This window comes from Ranitomeya variabilis, chromosome 3 (assembly GCF_051348905.1).
Source record: "Ranitomeya variabilis isolate aRanVar5 chromosome 3, aRanVar5.hap1, whole genome shotgun sequence".
NCBI classification, from domain to species: domain Eukaryota; kingdom Metazoa; phylum Chordata; class Amphibia; order Anura; family Dendrobatidae; genus Ranitomeya; species Ranitomeya variabilis.
Genome location: NC_135234.1, coordinates 20,683,556 through 20,702,519, shown reverse-complemented (window position 1 = coordinate 20,702,519; position 18,964 = coordinate 20,683,556). Strand labels below are relative to the sequence as shown.

Genomic DNA, 18,964 nt, shown 5'->3' with positions numbered 1-18,964 from the left:
GCACCCCTGATTTCTGTAGGAATGTGTAGACCCACCCTTGCTTCCTGTAAGGAGGTGTAGACCAGTCTCCACTTCCTGTAGTAAGATGTAGAACTGCGGATGCTTCCTGTAGGGAGGTGTAGACCCACCCCTGATTCCTGTAGGAAATCATAGACCTGCCCCTGCTTTCTGTAGGGAGGCACAGAACCACCCATGCTTCCTGTAAAAAGGCACAGACCTGCATTGCATCCTATAGGCAGGCGTAGACCCTCCCCACCACTTCCTGTAGGAAGGTGCAGACCTGGTCCCGTGTCCTGCAGTGAAGGCCAGCTTCCGTTTTCTGTAGTATGGAGTAATCATGCCCCTGCTTCCCACATACAGGTGTAGACCCACCTCTGACAAAAGAGCTGGATTTTTCTATCTTCACTGCTGCATTGTTTCCACGTTCAGCAGAGACAGAATCCTGTGCTCCACACATTTACCATGTGAAGTCCTCCATGAGGGTGAGCTGAATATTTATTTTATTTTATCAGGTGTAACCCACCCTTGCTTCCTGTAGGGAGGTGTAGACCAGACCCTGCCTCCTGTAGGGAGGCAAGCGCAGACCCACCCCCACTTCCTGTAAGGAGGCGTAGAGCTGCTCCTGACTCCTGCAGGGAGCCACTGACCTGCCCTTGCTTCTTGTAGGAAGGCATAGACCCACCCCAGATTTCTGTAGAAATGTTTAGTGCAAAGAGGCATGAACCTGCTTGTTGCAGAGCGGCAGAGACTCTTTCATTCCCGCAATCTGTCCTGGCATGTCTCCTGCTGGAGATGGATTATACTTGACAACAGGCAGTGTAGAGCAAGTTAGACAAAAATAACTTTTTTGAGTGATTTTCAAATCTGAAAACCTAATTTTGTGTAAAGGACTTGACAGTCACCGTGTAAAGAATCTTGTACAACCCTAAAAATTTATATTAGGTAATTGTACGCATATTAGGGGAGATGATCTGACGCTATGGTGGCCATTGAAGCCAAAGCCACGATACATAATCTGGAACATAAATAAATTGAACAGAAACATTCTAGGTAAATGCACATTTAATAAATCGATAATATCGCTGTATTTTTTTTGTGCAGATTTGCTGCCTGTATGGGAGAACATTTTAGTAGAATTGCAAAAGATAAATCCTATAGAACGGTCTCTATGGGATTTTCCAGTGTATGGCCAATCCCGAATAGTCTGGAGTCGTTCAGACATGTATGAGATTGCTGGCCCTTTTGCTTTGTCATAGATCACTTTGATATGTCGACTCATAACTGATTCATGTATAGAAGAAAACAGGAAGACATTGCGACTGTCTGTGCGACGTTCCCGCTGACCCTGCATGTCTGAGACTCAGAATCCAGACATGCACCATATAACAGAATTCTCCAGGACGAAATCGTAACCACCCGGTGAAAAATGAGAGAAAGGTCTGCGCTTTCAGAGCAGCTCCTGGCTTCAAATCACAGGATTTGTCTGGCAAACTGGTGATTGTCGTATTAATCACTAACACAAAGACACAAAAACTGCAAGTGAAGGGTCACAAAGGATGAGAAAAGCACAAAATTATCAGATGACTAATAGAACTGCAGCTATGGGTCTTAAACGGTGTTGTGCAGAGTTAGAAGGCATCCATCAAAAATAGCGCCACTGCTGTTTTTAGATTGTGTCTGGTATTACAGCTCAACTCCATTAATCTGAATGGTGTACAGCTGCAATACCAAGCACAGCCTGCTGACAGGGGTGGTGCTGTTGTTGGAATAAGTGCTTTTTTAAAGATCCGTAAAAGATAGCAGCTCCGCTCTAGGGATATTCATAGAGATCATGGGGGCCCATAGCAAGAGTCCTAATTGAGCCCCCCTCAATTAAAATTAAATATTCAGTGGAGTAGGTGTGGTCATGGCTCACATAACATATGATGACCCCCAAAATTCCCCACACACATATTATGACTTGTGACTCCACAGTGAATTCCCCCATATTGTACCCATATGCAAAGTATGATGACTTTACAATAGCTGCAACAAAGCATGATGCCCTCACAGCCTCTCACACACAGTATGATGCCCTCACAGCCTCCCACACACAGTATGATGCCCCCACAGCCTCCCACACACAGTATGATGCCCCCACAGCCTCCCACACACAGTATGATGCCCCCACCGCCTCTCACACACAGTATGATGCCCTCACAGCCTCTCACACACAGTATGGTGCCCCCACAGCCTATCACACACAGTATGGTGCCCCCACAGCCTATCACACACAGTATGAGCCCCCCCACAGCCTTCTATACACAGTATGATGCCCCCACAGCCTCGCACACACAGTATGATGCCCCCACCGCATCTCACACACAGTATGATGCCCTCACAGCCTCTCACACACAGTATGATGCCCCCACCACCTCTCACACACAGTATGATGCCCCCACCGCCTCTCACACACAGTATGATGCCCCCACAGCCTCCCACACACAGTATGATGCCCTCACAGCCTCCCACACACAGTATGATGCCCCCACAGCCTCTCACACACAGTATGATGCCCTCACAGCCTCTCACACACAGTATGGTGCCCTCACAGCCTCCCACACACAGTATGATGCCCTCACAGCCTCCCACACACAGTATGATGCCCTCACAGCCTCCCACACACAGTATGATGCCCTCACAGCCTCTCACACACAGTATGATGCCCTCACAGCCTCCCACACACAGTATGATGCCCCCACCGCCTCTCACACACAGTATGATGCCCTCACAGCCTCTCACACACAGTATGATGCCCTCACAGCCTCTCACACACACACGGTATGATGCCCCCACAGCCTCTCACACACAGTATGATGCCCCTACAGCCTCTCACACACAGAATATGATGCCCCCACCGCCTCTCACACACAGTATGATGCCCCCACAGCCTCCCACACACAGTATGATGCCCTCACAGCCTCTCACACACAGTATGATGCCCTCACAGCCTCTCACACACACACGGTATGATGCCCCCACAGCCTCTCACACACAGTATGATGCCCCTACAGCCTCTCACACACAGAATATGATGCCCCCACCGCCTCTCACACACAGTATGATGCCCCCACAGCCTCCCACACACAGTATGATGCCCCCACCGCATCTCACACACAGTATGATGCCCCCACAGCCTCCCACACACAGAATATGATGCCCCCACCGCCTCTCACACAAAGTATGATGCCCTCACAGCCTCTCACACACAGTATGATGCCCTCACAGCCTCTCACACACAGTATGAGGCCCCCACCGCCCCCCACACACAGTATGATGCCCCCACCGCCTCTCACACACAGTATGATGCCCCCACCTCCTCTCACACACAGTATGATGCCCCCACCGCCTCTCACACACAGTATGATGCCCCCAAAGCCTCTCACACACAGAATATGATGCCCCCACCGCCTCTCACACACAGTATGATGCCCCCACAGCCTCCCACACACAGTATGATGCCCCCACCGCCTCTCACACACAGTATGATGCCCCCACAGCCTCTCACACACAGAATATGATGCCCCCACCGCCTCTCACACACAGTATGATGCCCTCACAGCCTCTCACACACAGTATGATGCCCTCACAGCCTCCCACACACAGTATGATGCCCCCACCACCTCACACACAGTATGATGCCCCCACAGCCTCCCACACACAGTATGATGCCCTCACAGCCTCTCACACATAGTATGATGCCCTCACAGCCTCCCACACACAGTATGATGCCCCCACCACCTCTCACACACAGTATGATGCCCCCACCGCCTCCCACACACAGAATATGATGCCCCCACCACCTCTCACACACAGTATGATGCCCCCACAGCCTCTCACACACAGTATGATGCCCCCACAGCCTCCCACACACAGAATATGATGCCCTCACAGCCTCCCACACACAGTATGATGCCCCCATAACCTCTCACACACAGTATGATGCCCCCACAGTCTCCCACACAGTGTGATGCCCCCACAGCCTCTCACACACAGTATGATGCCCTCACAGCCTCTCACACACAGTATGATGCCCTCACAGCCTCCCACACAGAGTATGATGCCCCCATAGCCTCTCACACACAGTATGATGCCCCCACTGCCTCTCACACACAGTATGATGCCCCCACAGCCTCCCACACCCAGAATATGATGCCCTCACAGCCTCCCACACACAGTATGATGCCCCCACCGCCTCTCACACACAGTATGATGCCCCCACCGCCTCTCACACACAGTATGATGCCCTCACAGCCTCTCACACACAGTATGATGCCCTCACAGCCTCCCACACAGAGTATGATGCCCCCATAGCCTCCCACACACAGTATGATGCCTCCACCGCCTCTCACACACAGTATGATGCCCCCACAGCCTCCCACACCCAGAATATGATGCCCTCACAGCCTCCCACACACAGTATGATGCCCCCACCGCCTCTCACACACAGTATGATGCCCCCACCGCCTCTCACACACAGTATGGTGCCCCCACCGCCTCTCACACACAGTATGATGCCCCCACAGCCTCCCACACACAGAATATGATGCCCTCACAGCCTCCCACACACAGTATGATGCCCCCATAACCTCTCACACACAGTATGATGCCCCCACATTCTCCCACACACAGTGCGATTCCCCCACAGCCTCTCAAACACAGTATGATGCCCTCACAGCCTCTCACACACAGTATGATGCCCCCACAGCCTCTCACACACAGTATGATTCCCCCACAGCCTCTCAAACACAGTATGATGCCCTCACAGCCTCTCACACACAGTATGATGCCCTCACAGCCTCCCACACAGAGTATGATGCCCTCACAGCCTCCCACACAGAGTATGATGCCCCCATAGCCTCTCACACACAGTATGATGCCCCCACAGTCTCCCACACACAGTATGATGCCCTCACAGCCTCCCACACACAGTATGATGCCCCCACAGTCTCTCACACACAGTATGGTGCCCCCACAGCTTCTCACACACAGTATGGTGCCCCCACAGCCTCCCACACACAGTATGATGCCCATACTCTCCCAGACACAGTATGATTGTACCCCACACCGTGTGATGGCCTCAGATAGTCCTTGTCAAGTATTGACTAATAAAATAAAACTACTTATCTAGCACCGGTCTGTGTTGTGTGTGGACTGAGACTCCGCACCGCAGGCGATTTAGTGATGTTATCTTGCCTGCTGGACTGAAACTTTGACACACAAAGTTGGAAAAACAAACCTGTGATGGTAGCCTAATCCTGCGGATGCGAGTATCATTGAAATTGTAACACCAGTTGGGGAGAGGGTGGTCCTGAGCATCAATGCTCCCCCATTTCTCACGGGCCCCATGGCAGACACAGGGCCACTATTGCAGGTATGCCAGTGCTCAGCTCTATCAGTCTGAATGGTCCAGAGCTGCAATACCAAACACAACATTTAGAAAGGGGTGGTGCTGTTTTTGGACAACGTGCTTGTCCAAGATAGAAAGAAACAACATGCTTCTTTCTAAAAAAAACAACACAGCACCACTCTTGCCTACTGGTTAAACTAAGGGCTAAACTGCAATACCACACAGAACCTGAAGACAGGTGTGGCATTGTTTTTGGATGAAAACCACCATGTTTTTCTTAATCTTTTAAGAGCTAACCATAGAGCAAAGCGTATATTGACAATAGCGGTAATGGTCGATTTGCACCAGTGTGCGGTATACAGATTGCGGAATACATTTTTCTTGTGGCTTTAAAAGACTGGAGCTGACTAGAATATGTTCAAATGATGGATATGTTTCCAGCAGCTGGGGGCTTCACCCTGGTCATGTTTTATTCCTTAATGGGTCCCCCTGTTACAGCTGCTCAGGCCTGGCCCGTGGCCAGCGTACACACAATCTACATACCAACCATATCCATCACATACACAGAAAACATCCACCGAGACCGACCCTCATTCATAAGAGGAAAGCTCCACCGATCAACTTAACATAGTGTACGAATATAACAGAGTCTTCATGTTCCCAGAAGTGGCCCCGGGGCGAGCTGGAAAGGACTCGTTACTGGAGACCATATTTTTATACTTTTTTTTTTTAACTGAATCATTTACTAGAGAACAACAACAGAATTTGTTATTTTTCCATTATTTCTCAGATGGGAGAGAACATGAACTCTTTATTTCAAAGAGCAGCTGAGTACAGTAATGTACATTATATGAGCTGAGAAAAGTGGTGGGGGAAGTGGTGACCACTGTGATCAGCACATTATTGTGTTGTATGTCAGTTCATAAACATGAGCCAAACAATCATACTGCTCCCTATGTACAATAATATAACTACTATAATACTGTCCCCTATGTGCAAGAATATAACTACTATAATACTGCCCCTATGTACAAGAATATAACTACTATAATACTGCTCCTATGTACAAGAATATAACTACTATAATACTGCTCCTATGTACAAGAATATAACTACTATAATACTGTCCCTATGTACAAGAATATAACTACTATAATACTGCTCCTATGTACAAGAATATAACTACTATAATACTGCTCCTATGTACAAGAATATAACTACTATAATACTGTCCCTATGTACAAGAATATAACTACTATAATACTGTCCCTATGTACAAGAATATAACTACTATAATACTGCCCCTATGTACAAGAATATAACTACTATAATACTGCTCCTATGTGCAAGAATATAACTACTATAATACTGCTCCCTATGTACAAGAATATAACTACTATAATACTGCTCCTATGTATAAGAATATAACTACTATAATACTGCCCCTACGTACAAGAATATAACTACTATAATACTGCCCCTATGTACAAGAATATAACTACTATAATACTGCCCCTACGTACAAGAATATAACTACTATAATACTGCTCCTATGTACAAGAATATAACTACTATAATACTGCCCCCTATGTACAGGAATATAACTACTATAATACTGCTCCTATGTACAAGAATATAACTACTATAATACTGTCCTCTATGTACAAGAATATAACTACTATAATACTGCCCCTATGTACAAGAATATAACTACTATAATACTGCCCCTATGTGCAAGAATATAACTACTATCATACTGCCCCTATGTACAAGCATATAACTACTATAATACTGCCCCTATGTACAAGAATATAACTACTATACTACTGTCCTCTATGTACAAGAATATAGCTACTATAATACTGCCCCTATGTACAAGAATATAACTACTATAATACTGCTCCTATGTACAAGAATATAACTACTATAATACTGCCCCTATGTACAAGAATATAACTACTATAATACTGCCCCTATGTACAAGAATATAACTACTATCATACTGCCCCTATGTACAAGAATATAGCTACTATAATACTGCCCCTATGTACAAGAATATAACTACTATAATACTGCTCCTATGTACAAGAATATAACTACTATAATACTGCCCCTATGTACAAGAATATAACTACTATAATACTGCCCCTATGTGCAAGAATATAACTACTATCATACTGCCCCTATGTACAAGAATATAGCTACTATAATACTGCCCCTATGTACAAGAATATAACTACTATAATACTGCTCCTATGTACAAGAATATAACTACTATAATACTGCCCCTATGTACAAGAATATAACTACTATACTACTGTCCTCTATGTACAAGAATATAACTACTATACTACTGCTCCTATGTACAAGAATATAACTACTATACTACTGCTCCTATGTACAAGAATATAGCTACTATCATACTGCCCCTATGTACAAGAATATAGCTACTATAATACTGCCCCTATGTACAAGAATATAACTACTATAATACTGCCCCTATGTGCAAGAATATAACTACTATCATACTGCCCCTATGTACAAGAATATAACTACTATAATACTGCCCCTATGTACAAGAATATAACTACTATAATACTGCCCCTATGTGCAAGAATATAACTACTATAATACTGCCCCTATGTACAAGAATATAACTACTATACTACTGTCCTCTATGTACAAGAATATAGCTACTATAATACTGCCCCTATGTACAAGAATATAGCTACTATAATACTGCTCCTATGTACAAGAATATAACTACTATAATACTGCCCCTATGTACAAGAATATAACTACTATAATACTGCCCCTATGTACAAGAATATAACTACTATACTACTGTCCTCTATGTACAAGAATATAACTACTATACTACTGCTCCTATGTACAAGAATATAACTACTATACTACTGCTCCTATGTACAAGAATATAGCTACTATCATACTGCCCCTATGTACAAGGATATAGCTACTATAATACTGCCCCTATGTACAAGAATATAACTACTATAATACTGCCCCTATGTGCAAGAATATAACTACTATCATACTGCCCCTATGTACAAGAATATAACTACTATAATACTGCCCCTATGTACAAGAATATAACTACTATAATACTGCCCCTATGTGCAAGAATATAACTACTATAATACTGCCCCTATGTGCAAGAATATAACTACTATACTACTGTCCTCTATGTACAAGAATATAGCTACTATAATACTGCCCCTATGTACAAGAATATAGCTACTATAATACTGCTCCTATGTACAAGAATATAACTACTATAATACTGCCCCTATGTACAAGAATATAACTACTATACTACTGTCCTCTATGTACAAGAATATAACTACTATACTACTGCCCCTATGTACAAGAATATAACTACTATAATACTGCCCCTATGTACAAGAATATAACTACTATAATACTGCCCCTATGTGCAAGAATATAACTACTATCATACTGCCCCTATGTGCAAGAATATAACTACTATAATACTGCCCCTATGTGCAAGAATATAACTACTATACTACTGTCCTCTATGTACAAGAATATAACTACTATAATACTGCCCCTATGTACAAGAATATAGCTACTATAATACTGCCCCTATGTACAAGAATATAACTACTATACTACTGCTCCTATGTACAAGAATATAGCTACTATAATACTGCCCCTATGTACAAGAATATAACTACTATAATACTGCCCCTATGTACAAGAATATAACTACTATACTACTGTCCTCTATGTACAAGAATATAACTACTATAATACTGCCCCTATGTACAAGAATATAGCTACTATAATACTGCTCCTATGTACAAGAATATAACTACTATACTACTGCTCCTATGTACAAGAATATAGCTACTATAATACTGCCCCTATGTACAAGAATATAACTACTATAATACTGCCCCTATGTACAAGAATATAACTACTATACTACTGCTCCTATGTACAAGAATATAACTACTATAATACTGCCCCTATGTACAAGAATATAACTACTATACTACTGCTCCTATGTACAAGAATATAACTACTATAATACTGCCCCTATGTACAAGAATATAACTACTATAATACTGCTCCTATGTACAAGAATATAACTACTATAATACTGCCCCTATGTACAAGAATATAACTACTATACTACTGCTCCTATGTACAAGAATATAACTACTATAATACTCCCCCCTATGTACAAGAATATAACTACTATAATACTGCCCCTATGTACAAGAATATAACTACTATAATACTGTCCCCTATGTACAAGAATATAGCTACTATAATACTGCTCCTATGTACAAGAATATAACTACTATAATACTGTCCCTATGTACAAGAATATAACTACTATAATACTGCTCCTATGTACAAGAATATAACTACTATAATACTGCCCCTATGTACAAGAATATAACTACTATAATACTGTCCCCTATGTACAAGAATATAACTACTATAATACTGCCCCTATGTAGAAGAATATAACTACTATAATACTGCTCCTATGTACAAGAATATAACTACTATAATACTGCCCCTATGTACAAGAATATAACTACTATAATTCTGCTCCTATGTACAAGAATATAACTACTATAATACTGCCCCTATGTACAAGAATATAACTACTATACTACTGCTCCTATGTACAAGAATATAACTACTATAATACTGTCCCCTATGTACAAGAATATAGCTACTATAATACTGCTCCTATGTACAAGAATATAACTACTATAATACTGTCCCTATGTACAAGAATATAACTACTATAATACTGCCCCTATGTATAAGAATATAACTACTATAATACTGCTTCTATGTACAAGAATATAACTACTATAATACTGCTCCTATGTACAAGAATATAACTACTATAATACTGCCCCTATATACAAGAATATAACTACTATAATACTGCCCCTATGTATAAGAATATAACTACTATAATACTGCTCCTATGTACAAGAATATAACTACTATAATACTGCCCCTATGTACAGGAATATAACTACTATAATACTGCCCCTATGTACAAGAATATAACTACTATAATACTGCTCCTAAGTACAAGAATATAACTACTATAATATTCTCTGCTGCTTGTCCATTTGAATTTTTTTTTTTAATTCTTGAAAGCAAATTTTGTTATTAATGTTACCAAGTTCTCCACATTATATAATTTTGGTTTACTTGATGCCATATACGTGGATCTGAGCACTCGTTGATGTTTGTGCTACAAAGAGCAGATGACACTAAATATTTATTTTTAACACAAAATAAAATTCCTTGTAACAAAACATTAAAATATCCCTTAAAATATCACGGACGGAAAGATTCCAAGTTGTGTCACAGAGGAAGATTCCTTGTTTGTTAACAGTTTTCCATTTTGTTTTCCACCACAAAGACAGCGCATTATTTCATTTCTCAAAACCATTTTCATTGTCACTTTTGTAGCAATTTTTGCTATTTTCTTTCTTTTTTAGCCACACGACTATTCTGTGCTACAAACCTGTAATTGACGGCGTGATCTTCCGATGGCTATGTTACAGTCCCGGGGCGGCCATTCTCGGCGTCACCCCTTTGCCATGTTTTTCCACGGTTTCAGATGAGAATGTTCCTTTCTTCTCCAGCATCTGGTTTCTATTGTCGTCCTGACAGAACAGGAGAGAGTTCTGCTGACTCTGTGAACAATCTGATCCATGTTTTGTGACTTGATTTGACCTTTTTCAGGAGAGATTCCTGCTTTCAATTACACAAGTCCTTGGTGTAACAATAAGATCATTAGAGCTCACCTGGTGGAGAGGGAATGACCTGCCCTGACATTTTCTGCTTACATTTCATTCATTTTTCTTAAAGGTATTTTTCTAACATTAGAAAAAAAAATGGATCCGATTTTTCTACAGAAACAGCGCCACCCTTGTCTAGAGGCTTTGTCCGGTATTGCAGTTCAGTCCTTTTAACTTCAACTTTGGGCCCTTTTGGACCTTTTCATTTTTGCGTTTTTGTGTCTTTCTCCCTGTCTTCCAAGAGCCGTAACCTTATTTTTCCATCCCCATCGCCATATGAAGGATTGCTATTTGCAGGACAAGTTGTAGATTTGAATGACGCCTTAAATGTTACCATATAATTCACTGAAAAGTGCGAAAATAAAGCTGAAAATTGTTTTGGGCAATTTCCTTTTGTGCAGTAAAAATGGCGTCCTAGTGGTATGATTCCAGAGTCCGTACAATTATGGAAATTCCAAACTTACAATTTTGTTAAAAAAAAAAAGTTTTTCTAGTAATTTTTCAAGACCAATAACTTTATTTTTCCATCAATGGAACTGTGGGAGGATTTGTTTGTTTTTAAAACTAAGTTGCTGTCTGGTTGTAAAATATATATATATATATATATATATATATATATATATATATATATATATATATATATATATATATATATATATATATATATATATATATATATATATATATATATATATAACCTACTGGGAATTGTGCCATTGATGACTCTCATAGATAAACTGGCTACAAATTGTATCTCTAGCTCTTGAGGACACAACACATCCATTCATTACATTTAAAGGAGAGTTGTGTAATACTGCAATTCACCTGTGGGGGCACTGCATAAAAATAAAATGCTTACTGCCTTATTTTTTTTTAGTCCAAGATCCTTTTTTTAACCTCTTCACAAGTCTCATATCTAATGTGCCGATCAATTTGCTTATTGGTGGAAGAAAAAATAAAAATGGGATTCAAAATCCAGCATAAAGACAATTGGGACAACATGCGATTTTCTGATGACTTTTTCCTCCTCCCTTTATGAAAGATTAGGTAAAAAAAAAAAAGCTTCTGGAAATATTTGACTGAAAATTCAGCAGTATTTTTTTTGGATGGCACAAATAATACCTAATCCCATCGGAGCTGGTACAGATTGAACCACTTTGATCGCTCATTGAAATGAATGGAAACATGTAGAGGGGTGCATCTGATTGGAATAGAAGAGTTTGCCTCTTTTTGGAAAGTGCGCCATCTTTGGCTGTGTTTGGTATTACAACTCACCTTTTATTTAAATTAATTAACCTGTGATACCAGATGCGGCCAGAGGTCAAAGGTGGCACAATTTTGGGAAATTTAAATGTTTCTTTAATATTGCAGTTCCTTTAAGAATAAATATGTGAAAGGTAAACAGAGCAAAGCGGTGGCCTCAGCCGTACCCAGCGGGTTCTGAGTAATTGGGCAAGGTTCATGCAATCAGAGATTTTGGCAGGCGTGTTGTTGTTGTGCCGTGGCTGTGAGGCATGGTCGCTCCGCGGTCATTAATCTTTTGGTTACTCCAGTTTCCTACATGAGGAATTAGTTCAGCCTTATCATCGTCTTTACTTGTTAGTTTAATCTAATTGTCACACGCGGTTCAAAGCCAAATGTTATGTAATAAGTCCCAGAGAGCGCGCTCCGAATCCAGAACCAACACCGCGCACACATATATCACCGCACACATACATCACCGCACACATACATCACCGCTGACCCCGGAACTGTGATTAGATAAGATTCCTGATTCTAATTCATATCTGACATCAACCAAGTGACATTAAAGTATTGCAGTGGGCTTAATTACAAAGTTATATATCTGCTCTCTAGTGAATGGATAGGCTGCATTCTCAGTGATGTCACTGCTCTCTAGTGAATGGATAGGCTGCATTCTCAGTGATGTCACCGCTCTCTACTGAATGGATAGGCTGCATTCTCAGTGATGTCACTGCTGTCTAGTGAATGGATAGGCTGCATTCTCAGTGATGTCACTGCTGTCTAGTGAATGGATAGGCTGCATTCTCAGTGATGTCACTGCTGTCTAGTGAATGGATAGGCTGCATTCTCAGTGACGTCACCGCTCTCTAGTGATGGATAGGCTGCATTCTTAGTGGTCACTGCTCTCTAGTGATGGATAGGCTGCATTCTCAGTGATGTCACCGCTCTCTAGTGAAGGATAGGCTGCATTCCCAGTGATGTCACCGCACTCTAGTGAATGGATAGGCTGCATTCTCAGTGACGTCACCGCTCTCTAGTGATGGATAGGCTGCATTCTTAGTGGTCACTGCTCTCTAGTGATGGATGGGCTGCATTCTCAGTGATGTCACCGCTCTCTAGTGAATGGATAGGCTGCATTCCCAGTGATGTCACCGCTCTCTAGTGAATGGATAGGCTGCATTCTCAGTGATGTCACCGCTCTCTAGTGAATGGATAGGCTGCATTCTCAGTGATGTCACCGCTCTCTAGTGAATGGATAAGCTGCATTCTCAGTGATGTCACCGCTCTCTAGTGATGGATAGGCTGCATTCTTAGTGGTCACTGCTCTCTAGTGATGGATAGGCTGCATTCTCAGTGATGTCACCGCTCTCTAGTGATGGATAGGCTACATTCTCAGTGATGTTACCGCTCTCTAGTGATGGATAGGCTGCATTCTGTGATGTCACCGCTCTCTAGTGAATGGATAAGCTGCATTCTCAGTGATGTCACCGCTCTCTAGTGATGGATAGGCTGCATTCTTAGTGGTCACTGCTCTCTAGTGATGGATAGGCTGCATTCTCAGTGATGTCACCGCTCTCTAGTGATGGATAGGCTGCATTCTCAGTGATGTCACCGCTCTCTAGTGATGGATAGGCTGCATTCTTAGTGATGTCACCGCTCTCTAGTGATGGATAGGCTGCATTCTTAGTGATGTCACTGCTCTAGTGATGGATAAGCTGCATTCTCAGTGATGTCACCGCTCTCTAGTGATGGATAGGCTGCATTCTGTGATGTCACCGCTCTCTAGTGATGGATAGGCTGCATTCTCAGTGATGTCACCGCTCTCTAGTGATGGATAGGTTGCATTCTCAGTGACTTTACTACTTTCTAAAGAATGCTGCATTTTCAGTAACCTCCTTGTTGACTTTACAATCTGTGTTATGTATATATTCTTTGTTTTCAGTAACAAATGTATTGACCTGATTCTATAACATTACACTTTTGCCTTAGTCACCTGACCTGACTATGGGATATTTGTGAGGTTGCTGGAGCAGCTGTGATCAATCTTTATGAAGTCAGATGATACAGATGTGCTCCTGCATCACATGCACTGCAGACGTCCTGAGCACACGGACCCAGCTGGCATCTCCGTAGAAGGCATCGGGTAGTCGGCCTCAGCTGATGTCAGCAGACTGTTTTTGCCTCTAGAAAGGAAAAAAAAGGACACCACCGTGATGGCAGCAGCTGGGTGTGATCATGATAGGAGAGATGGATGATTGATTTCCAGAAAATGAATTGTCTTATTTGCCATCATTTTCCGATAGCTGTCATGCCCTGCTATAGTTACACTTTTCTTTACTTGACATTCAAAAATGCCCTCGGTCCAATGTGAAGTACGATTTAGTGTACATTGCGCAGATGAACAGTGGGTTCCCCTGACCCAGAAGGGTTGTTCACTTTGGAAAACCCTTTTTCAGATTTAGCTTGAGACTTGTAGTGTGATGGTTGGATTATGGTTGGTGGTGCCCCCTATTCCGTGTCTACAATTACTTTGGAGTTACGAAAGTAGATAAACCAGCATGCATGGCCACCTCCCCACCTCTGCTTAGTAGGAGAGCATTAACAAATGCTGTTTAGATGCCTCAAGATTCCCATAGTGGTAAAAGACCGCGATCATGTTTTCCTGGTGCTCTTTCTATTCTCTGACACTGTTTAGATGTACTACAGGAGGGACCCCCTTTCTGGAGACAAGTCTGTTATCCAGATCAAAGATGTGCTACAATGAGAGAGTCTTAACCTGACAAAATCAGTTCACCTGTAAATTGACAAGTGTACAATTGAGGTCGATAGAAATGACGTAGTACTTCAATTCTACATTATGTTTTAAACGATGAGTTGTCGAGAATTTTCATTACCCTATTACTAGACTTGTCGGCAATGGAGAGTCCCTTGACTGATCAATATCACTTAACCATTTGTTGGTCTAGTCTCAGCTTGGCATTGACCTGGAAGATGGTTTGAAGATGTCCTTCATAGTTGGCACCAGAAAAATGGCTTGGAGATGTTCTTCATGCTTGGTGCCAGGACAAAGATTGGGAGCTGTTCTTCATAGTAGGTACCAGGAAGATGTCTGGGAGATGTTCTTCATAGTAGGTACCAGGAAGATGACTGGGAGATGTTCTTCATAGTAGGTACCAGGAAGATGACTGGGAGATGTTCTTCATAGTAGGTACCAGGACGAAGATTGGGAGCTGTTCTTCATAGTAGGTTCCAGGAAGATGATTGGGAGCGGTTCTTCATAGTAGGTACCAGGATCATGATTGGAAACGGTTCTTCATAGTAGGTACCAGGAAAATGATTGGTAGATATTTTTCATAGTAGGTAGAAGGAAGATGACTGGGAGCGGTTCTTCATAGTAGGTACCAGGAAGATGATTAGGAGATGTTCTTGATAGTAGGTACTAGGAAGATGATTGGAAGCGGTTCTTCATAGTAGGTACTAGGAAGATGATTGGAAGCGGTTCTTCATAGTAGGTACCAGGAAGATGATTGGAAGCGGCTCTTTATAGTAGGTACCGGGATGAAGATTGGGAGCTGTTCTTCATAGTGGGTACCAGGAAGATGATTGGGAGATGTTCTTCATCATAGGTACCAGGAAGATGATTGAGAGATGTTCTTCATAGTAGGTACCAGGAAGATTATTGGGAGATGTTCTTCATAGTAGGTACCAGGAAGATGATTGGAAGCAGTTCTTCATAGTAGGTACCAGGAAGATGATTGGAAGCGGCTCTTTATAGTAGGTACCGGGATGAAGATTGGGAGCTGTTCTTCATAGTGGGTACTAGGAAGATGATTGAGAGATGTTCTTCATAGTAGGTACCAGGAAGATGATTGAGAGATGTTCTTCATAGTAGGTACCAGGAAGATGATTGAGAGATGTTCTTCATAGTAGGTACCAGGAAGATTATTGGGAGATGTTCTTCATAGTAGGTACCAGGAAGATGATTGGGAGATGCTCTTCATAGTAGGTACCAGGAAGATGATTGGGAGATGTTCTTCATAGTAGGTACCAGGAAGATGATTGGAAGCGGTTCTTCATAGTAGGTACCAGGAAGATGATTAGGAGATGTTCTTGATAGTAGGTACTAGGAAGATGATTGGAAGCGGTTCTTCATAGTAGGTACTAGGAAGATGATTGGAAGCGGTTCTTCATAGTAGGTACCAGGAAGATGATTGGAAGCGGCTCTTTATAGTAGGTACCGGGATGAAGATTGGGAGCTGTTCTTCATAGTGGGTACCAGGAAGATGATTGGGAGATGTTCTTCATCATAGGTACCAGGAAGATGATTGAGAGATGTTCTTCATAGTAGGTACCAGGAAGATTATTGGGAGATGTTCTTCATAGTAGGTACCAGGAAGATGATTGGAAGCAGTTCTTCATAGTAGGTACCAGGAAGATGATTGGAAGCGGCTCTTTATAGTAGGTACCGGGATGAAGATTGGGAGCTGTTCTTCATAGTGGGTACTAGGAAGATGATTGAGAGATGTTCTTCATAGTAGGTACCAGGAAGATGATTGGGAGATGCTCTTGATAGTAGGTACCAGGAAGATGATTGGGAGATGCTCTTCATAGTAGGTACCAGGAAGATGATTGGAAGCAGCTCTTTATAGTAGGTACCAGGACAAAGATTGGGAGCTGTTCTTCATAGTAGGTAGTAGGTTCCAGGAAGATGATTGGGAAATGTTCTTCATAGTAGATACCAGGAAGAAGATTGGAAGCGGCTCTTTATAGTAGATACCAGGACGAAGATTGGGAAATGTTCTTTGTAGTAGGTACCAGGAAGATGATTGGGACATGCTCTTCATAGCAGATACCAGGAAGATGATTGGGAGATGCTCTTCATAGTAGATACCAGAAAGATGATTGGGAGATGTTCTTCATCGTAGGTACCAGGAAGATGATTGGGAGATGTTCTTCATAGTAGGTACCAGGAAGATGATTGGGAGATGCTCTTCATAGTACTGTAGGTACCAGGAAGATTATTGGGAGATGTTCTTCATAGTAGGTACCACGAAGATGATTGGAAGCAGTTCTTCATAGTAGGTACCAGATAGATGAATGGAAGCAGTTCTCCATAGTAGGTACCAGGAAGATGATTGGGAGCAGTTCTTCATAGTAGGTACCAGGAAGATGAATGGAATATGTTCTTCATAATTGGCACCAGAAAGATATTTTTGAAATGTTCTTTGTGGTTGGTGCCAGGAAGATGATTGAGAGATGTTCTTCATAGTTGAGTTATGAAAGTTTCCTGATTTAGGTGGTATAAGACTATAATAGGGAGATGTTCTTCGTAGTAGGTACCAGGAAAATGGTTTGTAGATGTTCTTGAAAAAAATCTCAAAATTGTTCCTGCTCCTTCCGATAAAATCCAAGATTTATTTAATCAGTCCATATAAAAAAAATTTTTTGTATAGCTCCTAAACATAACTGTCTAATGAAAAGTTAAAGGGGATGCGTTTCGGTCCTAACAATGATTTTTATCTGAGCCTTTTGGGCTCCTGCTACAATTGTTGGTGAGTTGACTTTCCCTTTTTGTTTCCTTTATTCTCAAGGTTGAAGATGTTCTTACATGATTGGTGCCAGAAAGATGATTGGGAAATGTTCTTAATAGTTGTGTCATGAAAGTTTCCAGCTTTAGGTGGTACAGGAAGATAATTGGGAGAAATTCTTCATAGTAGATACCAGGACGATGGTTGGGAGATGTTCTTCTTGGTAGGGTTCTTAGTTTCCGTAAAGGGAACTCTATGTTCTTGCATATTTTTCTATTGCAGAGAAACCTGAGCGCCCATATTTGTGGCAAACACTTGAAGAAAGTCCTCTTCTATTTTATCATGACCCTCAACATAAACAAAGCTATAAATTGTTTGGACAAATTTGCAAACAGGGCTACACTGAAACAATGAGTTCCGGACCATGATAATGATATGCGGTCATAATTCCCAATGACCATGGTCTAATTTCTAGTTGGAAGCCAATCCCAAATAGTGGAAGCTGTGATAGATAGAGGGAGGTAAATCTGATCAACTCCAGGAACGGCAAATGGTTCTGTCTATGTAGCCAGTCTCTGGCCATAAGATTAATCCATCCCAGAAGAGTCAAGGCTGTCCACAGGAAGGACGAGGAATCATTTTCTGTCGGCTGAAGACTGATTAATTATTAGACTGAGAATCCTGAGCCCTTGTCCCTCCAGTCATGACCACCGGAGTGAGAGGAAGTTTGCATGGAGTTTTTGGTGGTCATGCATTTGGTAATGGAGGAAGGGGAGCTTTTTTTGGGAAAACCAAAATAAAACATGTTTTTGAATTTTTGGAAAAAATGTTGTAGCAAGCTCAAAAGAACACAATTACAAATATTATCTTTGTCAGATTTGAACCTGGGACCTTAATGTGTTAAGGAGGCTGGAAAATGAGGAGGCACGGGAAAGGGAGGCATGATCACAGAGGAGGAGGGTGATGGAGGAGTATTC

General features: G+C 42.0%; 1 protein-coding gene across 1 annotated transcript in view; it reads left to right on the top strand.

The window, feature by feature from the left end:
• Window positions 1–18,964, top strand: part of ARHGAP31 (Rho GTPase activating protein 31) — a 189,270-nt gene that overhangs the window by 84,157 nt on the left and 86,149 nt on the right. The window lies entirely within an intron of this gene.